Genomic DNA, 6,268 nt, shown 5'->3' with positions numbered 1-6,268 from the left:
TCGCCCCCAATTCCACCCTATCCAAAAAAAAGAAAAAGAATAAGAAACAAGGCCCTTGATTATTCAAGTATGAGAAGAAGGCTTTAAATAGCACGTCACTGCTTCCTCGCCCAGCGAGACGGGGTCTCTGCGGGGAAGCAGGTGCCCACGGGAGCCTTCCCTGGTCTACATCCGAGAAGAGTCTGGCAGGTGGGAGCCGTCTCCCCCACCAGGGAGGAGATCTGCTTTCATCCCATTTCCATGTGGTGGTGATTCTCAGGCTACGACAATTAAAAAGATGGAGAAGCTATTTGCATTTTTCCTGGGTGTTAATGACCTTCCAAACCAGTGTTCAATTGTCTGGTTTAAAACAGCGGAGTGCACGTTGCATGAATAATTCAGCCGGCACCGAGTTCTCCCACGCACAGGGTAAAAACCTCATTTGTGACCTAGTTCCTAAAGTTGAATCCGTTGGTGTGATCTCCGCATATGCTCGGTTTCCGTTTCGTAAGGTATATGTTATTTTACTGGGAGATATCACATCCTAAGTAAACTTACTGTCAAGGTTTGGGGACTTAAATTGATGAAACAGAGACCTAATTTATTTTACATCACCTGGAGCCTTAAATTTAATTAATTTTCCGTCTTGGGCACAGACGCACCTACTGGCTCCCTGTGATCGAGCCCGAGTAGGCAGGTAAACACACTCACAGGAGGAGACGCAGAGACCCGGGCACTCGGGATGACCTCCGGGAGCCGAGGGCGCCGCGGCGGGGTGTCCGAGCTGAGAGGACCATAGGCTGACCGTGCAGGTCCGACGGTGACTGCTGTCGGGGCGTGTGCCCCGGAGCCTCCAGGCTGTACGCAGAGGCTAATGGTACCGAGCACGTGGCTGGGAAGCTTCTAGTCCGTAACTCAGGGCTCTCCGGCTGCGGAATCACAGAGACACAGGCCCCAGCCCGAAGGAACTGGAGCTGAATTTCTGGGCTGAGCGTCGGGCGTCCTATGGTAACGCGGTCCCTGCGCGTTCTCTGTCAGGACTGCCGGCCCGCGGCTGTGAGGCCAAGGACCACAAACACAATGGAAATGACTTGTCTCACCGCTCTGGAGGCCGGGGCTCTGAAACCCAGGTGCCGGCGGGGATGTGCTTCCTCTGGACGCTCCAGGGGAGGGTCCTTCTGCCCCTCATCCAGCTTCCGGCCGAGGCAGGTGGTCCTGGGCGCTCCTGGGCTGGCAGCCGCCTCCAGCCTCTGCCTCCGTCCCCGCACAGCCGTCTCCCTGCGTCTGCGCCTTCCCGTGGCCGTTCTCCTTAGGGCACCAGGCACGTTGGATTAGGGCCCTCCACACTCCAGTGTGGCCTCAACTTACCTAACTGCCACGGACACGACCTTATCTCCCGATGGGGCGAGGGTCGCAGGCCCCGGCGGGGAGCGCTCCAATGTGTCTGTTGGAGGCCGAGGCTCGGGCAGTGACAGCCCTGGGCAGGGGCCTCTGTCAGACTGAGAGATACTCACTCACCCGTCCCTAAGATGAGCTTAGAGTGTTTCTGCCACTGGGTCCGCTAACCACACACGGTAACTGCTCAGCTGGGTCCCGCGTTCACTAGCGTCAGGTTTCCGGAGCGGAAAGACCGTGTGATAGGGAGTGGTCCCAGGTGCGACGGGGCAACGGACAGGATGGCGGACAGAACAACGCACAGGGCGACTGCGATGTGTGCTGTGGCCACCATCCTGGGCTTTGGGGGTGCTTTTTTAAAAAAAAGATTTTATTTATTAATTTATTTGACAGTCAGAGATCACAAGCAGGCAGAGAGAGAGGGGGAAGCAGGCTCCGCGCTGAGCAGAGAGCCCGATGCGGGGCTCGATCCCAGGACCCTGAGATCATGACCTGAGCTGAAGGCAGAGGCTTAACCACTGAGCTACCCAGGTGCCCCTTAGGTGCTTTTGATAAACATCTGGCCCCGCGTGGGGGGCTGGCGAGGGAGGGAGGGAGGCCTCTTCCCAAGAAAACCCCGTGCACGTTTGTTTGTGTCTCCCTTGGAATAGCAGTTGGTACAACACAGAAGCTGCATGCAGGGGCCCCGGATCCAGTGCCCTCCGGGGTGTGGACGGCTCGTTATCGTAGGCGTTAACCCGGCCCGTGAGAGCGTGGTGCCCTCGACCATCCTGACGGCACCTGCAGTCTTCACAGTTGGAACGTTTTGATCAGATAGGAAGGCGTCTGTCCGCAAGTTCCAGGACGCCGAACTACAATGGCGGAAACCACCCTCTCTCCCCTGCCAAGACGTAGCGTGGCTTTGGAGCCCGACCCTGTCTGGGCCGTGTCCTGTGCTTCTCTTGGCCTCGGCGTCATTTTCCGCCCATGACCTCAGGCAGAGAAAGGTGGGACAGGAGGGCGCTGCTGGGGGCATCTATCCCTTCATACGGGAAACCCACAGCTCTCCCAGAACCCCGGGGTTTCTGCTACGTCCCTGTGGACACCCTGAGCTCCAAGGGAAGCTGAGAAAGGGTTTTTCTAGGCTTCATAATAAAAGCAAGCAAAGGAGAAAGGGGTTAGTTCACCCAACCTGTCATGTGTGCCACGAACAACACCCCGACATTCTATGAGCAGTTTCAAAGTTGAATTTTACAAAGAACTTCTGTACCCCCATCATCTCGAGTCTACCGTTGACATTTTACTAAACTTGCTTAGTCACAACTGTCTTCCTCCAAGCTGGCTCTTCAGGAAAATAGCTGTTCACTCTCCGGTCAGCTGCGTCTCCAGCTTCCCCTCCCCTCTGAAGACCCCGGGAGTCCTGGTGACCCCAGGTACAGTACGTGTCTCAGCCCCAGGGCTGCTGGGACAAGGCACACAATGGACGGCTGTGCTGGCACACCCCCTGGAAGGCCCGGAATCAAAGGGCTGGTTCTTCGCGGCCCCTGAGGGAGCGTCTGGTCCAGGCCTCACCACCAGCTTGTGGCAACCACTGGCGAAGCTCGGCGCCCTGGGCTTGCCTACATCCTTCTGGCGGGCGTCTCTGATTGTTGAGAATGTTCCGGAGAGGGAGGTCCTCCCACCGTGCCCCCAGGAACTTGTCATCTGCTCTTCACCCCGGAGACCACGGGAAGCCAGGGGTCGGCTCAGGGGCCTCTGCCGGGCCATCCCTCCCCCTTGGCTGCCCTACTGCCATGTTGGACACGAATGTCCACAGGATTCCTGGAGCCTGGAAGCTTCCGCCCAATGCTAGAGCCCCCGGGACCAGGTTCTCGGGCTCCCCCACACCTACCCGCCTGTTTCCGCAGGTGCCTTCCTGTCGTGGGCCCTGAGGCTCACGGCCTTCCCTCACTTCCGGGGCCCGGAGAGGCCATGCTCCCTTCCTCTGGAAGGGACATGGCGAGACTCCTCTTGTAGTCAGGTGTTTTCTCTACCCAGTGGGAGAAACAGCCCTGGATCCCAGACATGGCTTGTGACCCGAGAATCAGGAGGGGCTGAGGGTCAGGGGCACCTGAGGGGGACGGTGACCACATATGGTTTCACTGTCCCCAAAGTGTCACTGCTGTCGTTATAACGTGTTGTGAACGATCCCCGCCTGACTTCATCTGTCTGACCCGCATTCCCTTACTCGGCTTAGATCTGGGGACGGCCCACAGTTATTGTCATGTCATTCTAAGCGAGGGGAACCCGATGTGCGGATAGGCCAAGCGACTCTCAGGCACACACCGTTAGTGATGCTGACTTTACCCCACGTGGTTTCTCGTCCCCGGGCCATGGGGCTCAATCACTGACAATATCGCCAGGTGTGTGGCAATGCAGGTGAGAGAGCACAGCAGGTGCGTCAGCGTGGACGCCTGGTTGTCTCAGCCTTCGGGAGCGGGGCAGACAGGCTCCACAGCAAGTTGTGTGTTGAAGAGACACATTCGCTCTCTCTCCCACCTGCACCCATGGAGGGCGTGGTGGTCAGGAGCCCAGGCAGCTTGTCACCTGACAGGCCAGGTCCCTCCTCTGGACTCGGAGACATGGGACAAGCCACCCTCGGGGCTCGTGTGGAGTGGCAGGCCTGTCCACCCTACAGTCTCGTCGTTTGGACTTTCTGCTCGGTTGAACGTCTTCTGTGGGATGACCCCATCGTAGGTCTGAATCGACCCCCAGTGGCAGGCAGAGCCAGAGCCAACAAACAGCAGGGCTCTGAGGGTGTTTGACGACTGGGCCTGGCCGGTCCCCTTTACCGGAGAGGACGCAGGACCCAGAGTGGTGAACTGTCTGCTTCTCTTGGCCTTTCCCCTGTTTTCCACTTGCCATCAGAGGATTGGGGGAAGTTGGAACTAGACTCCCAGCGTCCTGTGTAAGCTGCAAACCCAGCGACCCCGGACGAGGCTGTCCAGGGGCTGATGGCCGTCTCAGACACACTGTGCCCACGCTGAACCCCAGCTCTGAGGCTCACCTCCCCGTTGGGAGTTTAACGAAGGCCAGTCCTGTAACTGGCCCTCCAGCAAGCCAGTGGTCACAAGTGTTTTGTGGCTTTTCCAGCAGCCTGGGTTGAAGGGCTGCCCAGCTCCGGGTCCAGGCGGAATTGGACAGCCACGGCCAAGGGGTGCGCCGTCGGACCATGCGGTCATCAGTCCTGCTTCCTGGCGCACACGGACGGACGAAGAGGGCGAGCTGGAGAGGATGGAGGTGCCGGGGGTGGGGCAAGCAGGGGCCCCAGTCTGGCCCCGGGGGCAAGCCCTGCCCCAGGTGCACGGGCCTGGCCTTGTCCCCCACTGGTCCTCAAGAGCAAGCACGGTCCCCCACGCAGCAAGCTATGTCCAAGCTCCCTCCGACCCCGTCAGCGCCTTCCAGCCGCCTGGCGGGCCCCCGCCTCCTTCCTTTCTAATGTCCAGTACACGGACAGCCCTTTGGAATCACTGACCTGCAGGCACCAGAAAGGGTTCCCCTGGGAGCGGACTTCCCTCCTCCACACGCAGCCGCCCTCCACCCCTGACCGTCTGGGGTGAACGTGCACCCCCTTTCTCCGAGGTCGCAGCCCTGCGGTGTCCGCCGGAGGCTCCGGGGGTCCCCGGCCTGGCCCCCTCCCTCCCTGCTCTGCTTCCCCCTCACCCGCCTTCTCACGTCTGCGGTTATTTCTTCCCTTTTTTTTCTTTCAGATTTTATTTATTTTTATTTTTTAAACATTATTTATTTACTTGAGAGAGAGCGAGCACGCACGAGCATGAGCTGGGGGAGGGGCAGACGGGGAAGGAGAAGCAGATGCCCCGCGGAGCAGGGAGCCCGATGCGGGACTCAACCGGATCCCAGGACCTTGGGATCATGACCCAAGCCGAAGGCAGACGCTTACACGACTGAGCCACCCGGGTGCCCTAAAGATTTTAGTTTTTAAGTAATTTCTATCTCCAGCACGGGGCTTGGCTCACAACTCCAAGATAAGAGCAGCATGCTCTGACTGAGCCGGCCGGTTCCCCGGGGGCTGGTCCTTGACCACAGCACCTGCTTCTGCAGGCCCCCGCGGACTCCTGCTCCAGGTAGGGCGGGCACGGAGTGAAGAAGTGTGCGGTGCAGCGCACGGAGCTCAGAGGCAGCCCGGCCCAGAGCCGAGCTCGGGTGCAGCAAGCAGGCTTCCCTCCATCCCTGGCCTCATGAGTGGCCTCCCATGAGTGGCCCAGGGCAGCGGGTCCCTGATGTGACTGTCTTCCTGAAGACTCACAGTGAAGTTTCCTCCTGTGGGTAACCAGGTCCTTCCGTGTTCTCCGGACCCTACAGGGTGGGGGTCCCAGGACAGCGGTAGAAAACCACGCTGCTGTCGGGTCGGGGTGCCCGGGGCTGGCGGAGGTGGGCGGGGCTGGTGCGCCGTCTGGACCAGACACCTTCGGGGCCGCGGATCCGGGTGGTGCGGGGCCAGCCTTGAGCCTCTGTCCGCCGAGAGGGACCGTAGATCACCATGGATGTTGACATGTACCAGGTTTGACCTTTTAGTTTCCTAACATGGTGTCTGCGTCACAGTGGACGGGGCGGGGGGTTGGACTGGGAGCAGCCACCGCCCCGTGCAGCAAACAGCAGAATCCGCTGGACCCCATGGACAGGGAGCACAGCCGACATCCCAGACTCACCGTGACCCAGGAGCCTGGGGAGGCGGGCGGGGCTGGAGTGGGCAGAGGTGCTCCATGAGCCCAGCATGGTGCACCCCGCAGACCCCAGGCCTCCCCGCTGCTCCAGTACGGTCTTCTCACCTCTGCCTCCCGGGGTTGCTCTCCCTCCTCCTGAACCCAGAACCCAGAATCCGGCAAACTGTGTCCCAGGACAGTGAACACACACT

The sequence above is a fragment of the Mustela lutreola genome, chromosome 4, assembly GCF_030435805.1.
Source record: "Mustela lutreola isolate mMusLut2 chromosome 4, mMusLut2.pri, whole genome shotgun sequence".
NCBI lineage: Eukaryota > Metazoa > Chordata > Mammalia > Carnivora > Mustelidae > Mustela > Mustela lutreola.
Note: the sequence above shows the minus strand (reverse complement) of the source record.